At 44.5% G+C, this 12,671-nt stretch overlaps 1 pseudogene; it reads left to right on the forward strand.

The window, feature by feature from the left end:
• Window positions 1-5,249: 5,249 nt before the first annotated feature.
• LOC118882421 lies at window positions 5,250-8,455 on the forward strand (annotated as a pseudogene).
• Window positions 8,456-12,671: the final 4,216 nt, after the last annotated feature.

Raw genomic sequence — 12,671 nt, forward strand, 5'->3', positions numbered from 1 at the left:
GTCAACAACATACTTACATTCGTTTTAAGATAAAAATAATGATTTATTTTTCCCCAAGGAAGATGCACCATATGCGGTGCATATGTAGGTCTCAGAATACTCACAGATATATGGTGGCCCTCACCCAGTTTTGGCAGCAAGAGAGAATCACTTGGGATCCATGCTCAGATCTTTACCCAACTTTTTATGCTTGATCTTTCCTCCTGAATTCCAAATAATAACAAAAATAACTGAGATTTGTTGCACGCCAGGCATTTTGATTCAATGCTCACGGCAGTCCTAGGATGTGAAGATTATTATTATCCTCATTTTAAAAACACGGAAGCTGGACTTCCCTGGTAGAGCAGTGGTTAAGAATCTGCCTGCCAATGCAGGGGACATGGGTTTGAGCCCTGGTCTGAGAAGATCCCACATGCTGCAGAGCAACTAAGCAACTAAGCAACTAAGCCCGTGCGCCACAACTACTGAGCCTGCGCTCTAGAGCCCACAAACCACAACTACTGAGCCCGCATGCCACAACTACTGAAGCCCATGCACCTAGAGCCTGTGCTCCACAACAAGAGAAGCCACCACAATGAGAAGCCCGTTGCACCGCAACGAAGAGTAGCCCCCACTCGCCACAACTAGAGAAAGCCCACACGCAGCAGCAGAGACCCAACGCAGGCAAAAATAAAAAATTAAAATTAAAAAGTAAATAATTAAATAAAAAATAAAAACGCGGGAGCTGAGGCTCAGAGGGTTAAATGCTTGCCCAGCATCACACAAGCTAAAAAGGAGAAAGGCTGAAGTTCCACCACAGATGGACTGGATGCGAAAGTTATTTCTCTTTATCTGTATCAAGCAACTTTCAATTCTCTCTGCACTGTTCTTTTTTTTTTTTTTTTTAATTTATTTTTGGCTGTGTTGGGTCTTCGTTGCAGTGCGCAGGCTTCTCAATGTGGTATCTTCTCTTGTTGCGGAGCATGGGCTCTAGGCGCACGGGCTTCAGTAGTTGTGGCACGTGGGCTCAGTAGTTGTGGCTTGCAGGCTCTAGAGCGCAGGCTCAGTAGTTGTGGTGCACAGGCTTAGCTGCTCCGCGGCATGTGGGATCTTCCCGGACCAGGGCTCGAACCCGTGTCCCCTGCATTGGCAGGCAGATTCTCAACCACTGCGCCACCAGGGAAGCCCTCTGCACTGTTCTTTAACGTCTTCTTTATTTGGTTCTCTTTCTAGTGCTCCTCCTTGACATATTAAACCTAATACATTCCTCTGGCTTCAATGTCTACAAATTCTAGTGGTTCTCAATCCGAGCTGCACATTGGACTCTCTTGGAGAGATTTTAAAACATACCCACCAGAACTCACCCCCAGATACTTTGTTTTCATTGGTCTGGGATGGGATCTAGGAATCAGTGTTTCCAACCCCTTCCTCCACTCCATGTGTGTTTTATTCAACTTTGCACCCCCGGTGCCTTGTAGACACTCACTAAATATTTGTTAAATGAATGAATGAATGGATGATGAATGAATGAAAGAAGGAAGGAAAGAACGAATGAACGAACGAACTTCAGGGTAAGGTAGGAGCCAAAATTGTTTTTGACAATAAAGCAAGAGCAGTTTTGAAAGCCCTAGGCTAGGTCATAAATGCAGAGTCATTTTGATCTCCTTCTGGGACGCTGGAGAAGAAGGAAGCTGCATCCCTGTAACTCGCTCCATTTCCACACAATGGAAAACTATAAATAGCAGCCCTGAATCACATGAGGGTTATGTAATATAAGGTTCACAGAACAGGCTGCCTTTATCACTCAGGCTTAAGTTGCACTGAAATGGAAACTCAGCTGATGCCCTATGTATTAGTTTCTCCAAAAGATGAAAAGTCTCTGGCATTTGCCCAGACCATCTATTTCCATTGCCCAGGTTTGAGGCCGGTTGCCAGGGCCTTTCTTGATAAAGAATTCCTGCTGTCTTTCCAGATAACAAGTAGGCAATTTCAGCAGAAGAATTATTTTTATTTGCAAAGATAAGACCAGAATTTCCCCTGATCAAGTGAAAAGGCCGTGTATATCAGCTTTCCAGACACTTGGGAACACTGGATCATAGCCTCCAATGAGAAGGTAGATATGCCACACTCGTGTGTACAGTTCCGGAGAGGTCACCCGTGCTTGTTCCCGTAGAGATTTGCTGATCATCTGAAATCCTTTGGTGAGACACTCAAATCCACTGTGTGCCATTTAGAACGGGTTTGTCATCCTCTGTAAAATGATAAGGTACCTGGCCTGCCTAGGAAAGGGATCCCTGAGCTACCTCTGAATACACGATTGATTCTCACTGGTTGATAAAGGGGGACTTTGGAATAAATGTTTCCATGAGCCAAAGGGTAAGGATGTGGTGGCAGAGATGGGTACCCACATTCTCCTTTCCTTCTTCAACGCCCAACTAGCCCTCATTTCCCATCCTGGCTTGCAGTTAGGCATGGCCATGTGACCGTGTCTTAGCTGATGGAATGTGACAAGTGAGGTGTGCCGTGTCCACACCTGGCCAGGCACATTGCTCCATGTTTTTATCTACCTTCTGGATGGCTGGTACGGAGATGCCTGCTAGGGCGATTCTGGAAGTCATGGGATGAAGATGCTAGAGCATCGCCCGTCTGGGTCCCTGAATGACTGCCTATAGGAGAGTCATCCTGTCATCCTTTTCATTACCCAGTGCTCTCATCAGAGCAAGAAATACACTTCTTGGGAATTCCCTGGTGGTCCAGTGGTTAGGACTTGATGCCTCCACTGCAGGGGGCACAAGTTCAATCCCTGGTTGGGGAACTAAGATCCCACAAGCCACGCAGCGTAGCCAAAAAAAATAAAATAAACTTCTCTTGTGTTTGTGCCATTTTACACTATAGGCAGTGAGCCTTCCCTATCTAATTATAGATGTCATGAATATGTCATTACGCTTTAGCATCAAGGACAGGAATCCCTCATTTGCTTTGGAAGAAAAGATCCCACAAAATGGCTTGCTCAAAACGATTTTGCCAGACTGCCTTTGCCCCCAGGTGGCCCTGGGAGTTGATAAGCTCAGAATTCTTGTCTGAAACCAGGTGGGGGTGTTTGCAGGGATCATCTGGCTTACCTCTAACGTGGATGAGCAATTTTTCCAAATTTCATCTCAAAACACAGACTCCATGCAAGGACTTTAGCAAAGGCCTGAACTGGAAGAAAGGGATACTTCAAGTAAAATTCACATTACACAACAGATGGGTCTCTGGAACAGCTGATCAAAATTGAAATTTTTATCAAACTGATCATATATCAAGAAAATAAAAAAGAATCTTTTAAGACCTTTTTGCAATTCAAATAATCACAATCCACATTCCCCACCTAAGTACTTTTTGAAATATCATAGACTAGTAATTCTTTTAGTGAAACACAGCCTATATTTTTCAGAAGCTGTAATGATTTCCACGATATCACTGAAGCGAGAGCGGAGGTGGAGTGGAGGAAGAAGAAAATAGAACACTTAGATGAAAGTGAAAAATAATCCTCAGCCCAGAAATCCACTATGGTACAGCAGAAAGGATTTCTGGGCAAGAAAGTAGGCAAAGAGTGTTCGATGCCCAGACACTGGGTAAATGAGTAGAACTCGTTGGTGAAGTTGGTAGAATGCTCTAGAATTCCATTCCAGAGATAGAATGATAATGATAGATGACGCTTGCTTGGCGTCTATTGCCAAATGTAAATGTCTGGCAATAGAAGAGAGGGGAACTCGGACCCCAACCAATTCCCTTCCAACTCCAGATGAGAGGCAAGGAGTGAAGGCAGTTGATAAAGCACGGTGCTTCCTTGGGAAAATAGGTGAAAAGTCACTCTGCAGAAGAGCTCCAACATCAAATAAACATAAAACAAATTCTCCAAGTATGAGGGGAAAAAGTATGCTCTTAAAATTCAAGATCCTGGCAGGAAGGAAGGGATTACTGAGCTAAGAAGAAATCTATCCTTCCTCTGTCTGTGTAAAAGAGAAGCTTTGGCACAGACTGTAGGACCTCACTCAAACTTTACTGCTCTCGAAACTTTGTATAAGTCTCTCCTCAGCCATCAGGCCAAATCTGAACCCAGTGACTTTGGAAAGCTTCCCAAATGAGCCTTTCAGCAGAGTTTTATATACTGTTGAGAAAGGAGAGGCAGTATAGCTGTGGCTGTAGAGCAGGGAAACCCAAATTCTTGATTGCCCACCCCATCGATAAAACACTATTGAGCACATGACACATGTGTAGTTATGGATTCAGAAAGTATATATGTGCACTACTGCATGTAACACTAACATATTATACATCATGGAAAACATATTCCCAATAAAAGAAATGTTACAAGGATACATCAAAATATTTTCTTTTTGCACCCTATGTGGGTTGTCTTGTACATGTTGGACTCCACCACCTTCAATCTTGGTCCTGGAACAGAGCCCTTATCTACACAGGAGTGACTACGGTATGAAAAAGAGATGAAAAACAACTCTTGGCCTGTGCTCTAGCTAAGCGATACTTTTACAGAGCTGTACTCCAGTTGTGTAGATCATGTGTTATCTAATAATGCTGCACTCAAGTCTGTTGCCCAAGTAACCAAAAGAGTCATGTGGAAATGGAACTCCTTAAGGGGCTAACTCATGTTTCATTTCTAGGGCTAGCAGGGTGCCCTAGGCCACCGAGGACATGCTGGGTCCTCAGTGATGCTTGCTGAATTCAAACATGATCGAGGAAATGACTGAACAATCGAACGAATGCATGACAAACATTTTTAAGCTACAGGAGAAACACAATATTTAAGGCGTAATTCTCACTTGTCAATGAAAAATCTCCATTGCTGGAGGAATGCACATCTTCTGCCTGGCCTACAGTCTGGAATTCCCAGGACCAGAAATCAGCTAAAGTTCTTTCCAATTTCTCATCAGGAGCTTTTCTTCAAAGGCCTTTGAGGTCTAGGTGGGTACCACAGAGGCCAGAAGAAGACCAAGTAAGGCAACAGGGAGAAGTGATGGAAACTGGCTAAATGAAGGATGACGCATAGGGCCTGATGAGGGTGATCATATTTGCCTCTGTTAGGCCAGGTGTTTTCTTCTCTGGGTGTCTAATGGTTTTGTGACTCGTCTCATCAACTACATCGTAAACCTAAACAGGTCTGGGAACATAGGGTGTTTCTTCTTTCTTCTGTCCCCACCATGGTCTGGTGGAATGAGAACTAGACTTGGAATCCAAACCTACAAGTCTTCTACCCAACTAGCTAGATGGCCTTAGACAAGACACTTAACCTCTGTGATCCTCAGTTTCCTTATCCAGCCAATAAGAATAGTACTACCTCACTCAACGGGCTGTTCAAAAGAGGAAAGAAGACTTCTGCAAACTGTGGTACTGTATACAAATGTGAGGAATTACTACTATAATTAAAGTAGAGAATAAATACATGTTGAAACACCTTGAACTGAATAGAGAGGTGATGCAATCCTTTACACTAGGCAAAAAATCAATATGTGCCTCTACTTAAGACTCCTTTTAAAAATAACACATATAGAGAATATATATATACACATAGAAAAAAAATTTAAATATACATATATATAGAGAGAGAGAGCAAGCTAATGCATACATCAACACATCACATTATTGTCACCAATGAATTGGAAATATCGAATGTTTGTGATTTTATGGTAAATAAACAAGCATTGATTAATGTTTTTCCATTTTACAGTTCAAAATATATGTTAATTGGGGCTTCCCTGGTGGTGCAGTGGTTGAGAGTTTGCCTGCCAATGCAGGGGACGCGGGTTCGAGCCCTGGTCTGGGAAGATCCCACATGCTGCGGAGCAACTAGGCCCGTGAGCCACAATTACTGAGCCTGTGCGTCTGGAGCCTGTGCTCCGCAACGAGAGGCCGCGATAGTGAGAGGCCTGCGCACCGCAATGAAAAGTGGCCCCCACTTGCCGCAATTAGAGAAAGGCCTCGCACAGAAACGAAGACCCAACACAACCATAAATAAATAAATAAATAAATAAAGTTTTTAAAAAAATATATATGTTAATTGTATATGTGTTTTATTGGGACATGCAATATACCCATTATAAAATATTGTATTCTAAACACCATAATGGTTATCACTGGAATATTTCTGCTAGTAGAATTACTCTTAAATTTTTTCTTCTTTGTGCTTTTCTCTATTTTCCAAATTTTCTTTAATAAACACATCACACAACTTTTTTTCTGATTCTGAAGTATTTAAAAAGAAAAAAAATCACCCTTTTATACCTGACTTACATCTGTCTTGGACTGGTGGGTGACCACAGACTTTTGTAAGAAAATTTACAAACCATAAGGAGGGAATTCCCTGGCAGTCCAGTGGTTATGACGCCACGCTTCCACTGCAGGGGGCCCGGGTTCAATCCCTGGTCAGGGAACTAAGATCCCGCAAGCCATGCAGTTCAGCCCCCCCCCCACCGAAAAAAAAAAGATAAGGAAAAAATTATCAAAGTGACACAGTTCATTCATAGGAAAGATCTAATTAAATAAAACCTGATTTTAAAATTCTTCATCAAATATTTCCTAGATCTGTGGTTTAAAAAAAACCTGTCTGTATGTGCTATTTTGGGGTAAAAACAGAGAGGTATAACAATATACATTCATATTTACTTGCATAAAGAAAATATCAGGGGGGGAATGAGAGGTGGGAACCCAGAAGATGAGAACAAGAAAGAAGCAGGACTTTGTGTACTTTTCGTTACACTGTTTGAATTTTTAAAATATCATGTGCAAGTAACAACTAGCCTAAAATGCACATGTTATAAGAGCTCCTGACCTTTGTTCTGGGCAGTCAGGCCTCACAGTGGGCCTGTGCTACAGGCTGCCGTTACCAGTGGAGAGACGGATGTGCGGGCCTGAGCTGCGTGCAGGCGCCACGCTGGTCCTGGGCCCCCTCTCCTCAGCCTGCTGTGTAGTCGTGCTTAAGATTTATCTGCTTCCTGTGGCAGCGCGAGGCCCCAGCTGCACACTGCCTATGTTCTCTGCTCCAACCCAGCATGGCTCTTGGTTGCCAGTTGGTCACATTGAACATAGCTGGCTATGTCTCAGGGACTCACCCTGTTCAATACACTTTCCAAGCCAGGCTCAGTACAAATTTAAAAAAAAACACAAACAAAAACACGTTCCCATTATAGGCTTGCGTTCAGCTGAGTGTGAGATACAGTTGGGCTAGAAAAGCCTGGGAGGTGCCCCCAGTGTGGCCAGGCCCCCTCCATGCTCCCAGGTAGGAAGGATCTGCAGCAAATAGAGCCTTAGACTTCCTCTCGGGAGTCCGTTTTCTCTAACGGGAAACGCTGACATAGGGTTCCGGACTAGCCAGCTGCAAGCTGCCTTCTACACATGCTCTGTCGAGGGGATGTGGGTTGCAGAATTTTGTCAATACAGGTAGGCTGGTCACATCTGGTGGCCCTCATCTGATCAGCAATGTTCCGTGAAACTCAGGGAAACATTAAAACTTTGTGAAAACTACATTAAAATTAGAAACGTCTGTCCATGAGAACATACTATTGAAAAAAAATGGCAAGACAGGACAAGGAATGGGAGAAGGTATTTACCACACGTATAACCAACAAAGAATTAGTATGTAGAACATAAGTAACTCCTATAAATCAGTAAGAACCAAACAATCAAAAAACAGGCAAACAAGCAGTACGCTCCGTGGTGCCATGGATCTCTCTTGCTGCAACGGCGTTTGGAGGCCACAGACCCAGGGACGCCCCTCGCCCCAGCCTCCGACCACCCTCCAACGTTTTTTCCAGTCGCAACCCTCAGAATCAGCAGTTCAGGATCCTCGGCCTCGGGACCAGCCAACACCCTTTTTTGAGCTTAACTCCTTATTACCAACCAACCGTGAGCTCCCAAATTGGTCAGAATGATTCCACCGAGGTGGAGGCCATTGTCCACCGCCTGGTCAACCTGCATCTGCGGACCTCCTACACTTACCTCTCTCAGGGCTTCTATTTCCACAGCAAGGATGTGGCTCTGGAGGGCATGAGCCACTTTTTCCGCAAATCGGCCAACGAGAAGCGGGAAGGCTCCCAGTGTCTCTTGAAAATGCAAAACCAGCGCAGTGGCTGTGCCCTCTTCCGGACGCGCAGAAGGAGCCCCAAGATGAGTGGGGTAAAACCCAGGACGCTATGGAAGCCGCCATGCTCGTGGAGAAGAACCTGAGCCAGGCCATTTTGGACCTGCATGCCCCGGCTTGTGCTGACGCAGACTGTCACCTGTGTGACTTCCAGGAGAGCCCGCGTCCTAGACGAGCAGGTGAAACTCATCAAGAACGTGGGCGACCACCTGACCAACCACCGCAGGCTGGGCTGGGAGATTATCTCTTCGGAAGGCTCACCCTCAAGTACCAGTAGGAGCCGACCAAAGCCCAGCGACCTCTGAGGAGCCCGCCGGTGTTAGGGCTTCTGCCTGAAGCCCTTCTCTGCAGCCAGTAGGCAGCTTTTTAACCACCCTGGAGCCCTCTCCCAAGCCTTGGACCAAGTGGAAACAATAAAGCATTTTTGCAGAAAAAAAAAAAAAATAGGCAAGCAATTTTATACCTCTTAGGTAGTTAGAGGTGGAATGGCTCGGTCATACTTTGTGGTATATTTCCCTTTTTTTTTTTTTAAATTTTATAGCTACTTTTATTTTTATTTATTTATTTATTTTTGGCTGTGCTGGGTCTTCGGTTCGTGCGAGGGCTTTCTCTAGTTGCGGCAAGTGGGGGCCACTCTTCGTCGCGGTGCGGGGACCGCTCTTCATCGCGGTGCGCGGGCCTCTCACTATCGCGGCCCCTCCCGTTGAGGGGCACAGGCTCCAGACGCGCAGGCTCAGTAGTTGTGGCTCACGGGCCCAGCCGCTCCGTGGCATGTGGGATCTTCCCAGACCAGGGCTCGAACCCGTGTCCCCTGCATTAGCAGGCAGATTCTCAACCACTGCGCCACCAGGGAAGCCCTATATTTCCCTTTTTAAGGAACCAACAAATTTTTCTGAAAAATGGTTGCTAGTATGCAGAAACGCAATATATTTTTCATACTGATATTATATTCTGTAGTCTTGTAAAACTCATTTATTAGTTCTAGCTTTTCTTGTAGATTCCATAGGATTATCTATGTTGATGATCACGTTGTATGCAAATAAAGACAGTTTTATTTCTAAAAGGCAAGCAAGCAATTTACCAAAGGAAAACCTGGACGGTCAATAATATACAGAAAGACCCTCAGTCTCAAGGAAAGAAAACTAAAACTTCAGTAAAATATTGTTTCGGACTAATTAGATTAGCAAAATTGTAAAAGTCTGACAATCTTTTTTATTTATTTATTTATTTATGGCTGTGTTGGGTCTTCGTTGCTGCGCATGGACTTTCTCTAGTTGCAGCGAGCAGGGGCTACTCTTCGTGGCGGTGCACAGGCTTCTCATTGCCGGTGGCTTCTCTTGTTTCAGAGCATGGGCTCCAGGCGCGCGGGCTTCTGTAGGTGTGGCACACGGGCTCAGTAGTTGTGGCTCACGAGCTCTAGAGCGCAGGCTTCAGTAGTTATGGCGCACGGGCTTAGTTGCTCTGTGACATGTGGGATCTTCCCGGACCAGGGCTCCAACCCGTGTCCCCCTGCATTGGCAGGTGGATTCTTAACCACTGTGTCACCAGGGAAGCCCTGACAATTCTTAATATTGGTTATTAAAACAATGGGAACACATACACTGTTGCTAGAAGCATAAGTAGGTGTACCCACTTTGGACAGCAATTTGGAGTTGAAGATATGCACAACCTATATATTAGGATGTAACTGGAAAAGAAAATCCATTCCAGGTCTTGAAACAGAAGGAATTTAAGCAAAGGAATTGGTGACCTGTGTATTGAAAGAGCTGAGAAGTCAAACAGCAAACAGTGAGGCGACCAGGGACCAGCCATTTCAGGAACTCACTCCCATCTCAGTCTATTGAGACAAAAGACTGAGGCTACAGAAGACCAGGAGTTGGTTGGGGGTCTCTGGGCAGAAGCTAGAACCAGGGTGGACCTGTGGGATGGGAGCCGGAGGTGCAGAAGCGACATTATCTGAGCAAGAGGCAGATACACACTCTGACTTCTCTTCTCTCTCCTGCCAGCACCTCCCATTGGTCAGGTCCCTGAGATACAGAACAGATCAGGGGAAGGACACGGAATGGGTCTGCACACCCCACAGAAAAAAAGCCCTTGTACACGACCAGATGGAGACATATATAATACAGCTTATAGCAGCACTGTTCATAACAGCAAAACAGGAGAAACAAGTGTCTATTAATAGGAGAAGAGACAAATAAGTTAGAGTCAAACAATGGAATGCTGTAGTAAAAGCAAATGAACTATAGCTACATTTATCAACATGAATGAATCTCACAAAGCCAAACAAAATAAATAAATGTCAGAATCTTTAATATTTATATAAAGCATAAAAGCATGCAATATGATGATGATGATGAAGATAGATAGACAGATATGTTGTAAAAGTATAAAGAAAAGTTGAAAAAGTGTAAGGAAATACATCTTTTTGAAAAAGAAAGGGAGATGTGGACAGAAAGAGATATGCTGTGGGTTTCAAATGTAAAAATAATGACACTGGGTAACGGGTGCACGGGGCCACTGTATATTGCTATTGATAGTTACCTTAAGTTTACAAAGGGGCCTGGAGAAGTGTGAGTCTGAGTGGCTTTTCTAAATGGCAGGAAGAGACTCCATTATCTTTGATTGGAGGCAGAGCTTGATGCCATTTGGCGAATGCAGACTGGCCCGAGAAACCCCTTCCAGCTCTCTCTCCCTTGGACCCAATCCAATTAGGCAAGCAACCCTCGACCCCGCGAGCTCTAGCCATGCGGTTTGGTCCCATCCCAGTGGCATCCTCCTGACTGTCCTGCAGATATCGTGGGTAGGAGCTACGCTCCCGGTGAGTCTTCAGTGTTAGCTTCTCAGGCCCCTCCGGCGGGCGCTGGTTCTGTGTCTCACCATGGCAGGAAACACGTTTCAGAGCTCTTCAAGGGTCCCTGTGAGCCGCTCCCTGGCACTAGACTTGGGTTAGTTAGACGATAGCATTCCCAAGCATAGCCCAGCTCTCCAAAGATCACCCTCCCCCAGATCTCTCTTTTCTACTCTAAGCTTTTTCACTTTGCTTTTTTTTTTTTTTGCTAAAGGATCTAAGCAGGGCCAGCTTCACGGGCATGTGACCTGTGCAGTCACACGGGCCTCCACACTTGGAAGGGCCTCGGGCCTGGTTTAAAGCTCTGTTGTTGCTGTCTGGAATTTAATACTTTCACTTTGCACTGGGCCCTGGAAATGGTGTAGCTTTATCCTGGGCCTAAGACTTGTGGGACAGGTTCTTAGAGCCATTTCCTTGTAAATCTGCATATCAGGTATGGAATTCTGATAACTGCTCTGACAGCTACCTTACTGGCCGAAGTCAAAAGAGGCAGGAACATCCCATTACAATTATTTACTTGCTTATAATCTGTCTTCCCAACAAGGGGTTGTAAAGTCCACGAAGACAAGACGAGTTGAATGCTGTCCTCACGACCTAGTTATTTGGCTCATAAAACGTTTTCAATAAATACTCATTGGAAGAACAAACATTTACAGAATCATTAAACCCGTGCTTGTCCCAGAATTGTTTCCTAACAATAGTTTATATGAAAATCATATACCGGATTTTAGACAGAGGATATATTCTTGAAGAATGTGCATAACTCAATACTGATTTTTCCACAGAAGTTAATGGGAGATGCTTCCTCAAAATCCACAACTATGGTACATTTTTGCTTTCATGCTGCTTTTTATTTTCTCAAGATTACCACTAACATTTTACAGGGTCCTCGCTCTAAAATGTGCCACGGGAACTGTTTGTTTGGCTTTCAAACAAACAGTAAATTAAAGCCAATCTGAAGTTCATTAAAAGCCAATCTGAAGTTCATTCCAAAATGCCAAATTTTCAGCCTATTTTTCAGCCCTAGCATTGTCACCCCCATTTAATGAGTGCTCAGGTGAGATTGCCTCAGAAGGTAAAAATATTTCAAATTATAAAACAATCGATGTGAAAATAAGGAGAGTCAGGACTTTCCTGGCGGTCCAGGGGTTAAGACTCTGCGCTTCCAAGGCAGGGGGCGCGGGTTCGATCCCTGGTCGGGAAACTAGGATCCCACATGCCCAAAGGTGTGGCCAAAAAAAAAAAGAAAAGTAAGGAGATTCATCACCACAGGCACCTGCAGGAGCTCTAATTCAGGGAAGCCACAGCCTGGCTGACACAATGCTGACAAAGGGTCTGCAGGTATGTTTTCCCTGTCAAAAGTGCCAGTTGGCAATGGCATACACCAGTTTTACAGTTCTCTTGGCTTGCCAACCTTCAAATGAACTTTCAAAAACTGGTGGTATTTCCATTACTTCAGATTCTATACGTGATCTTACACATACACTTATACTGACATTTGCATAATTAAATTCACACAAAGGCCACCATACTGTGTCACGAGGTCACCTGTGTTTCAATGTGTCCATAAACACACTGCTTTACACTAAACAGACGAACCTATATGGATGGTGAAGCAGCAAAGCAGCAGCGGCTCTGCAGCACCAGATGACCTGACGTGGTTTTGGCAGCAAAATCAAACACAGGGATACTTCTTAAATG

Source organism: Balaenoptera musculus, chromosome 16 (genome assembly GCF_009873245.2).
Source record: "Balaenoptera musculus isolate JJ_BM4_2016_0621 chromosome 16, mBalMus1.pri.v3, whole genome shotgun sequence".
In the NCBI taxonomy this organism is placed as follows: Eukaryota; Metazoa; Chordata; class Mammalia; order Artiodactyla; family Balaenopteridae; genus Balaenoptera; species Balaenoptera musculus.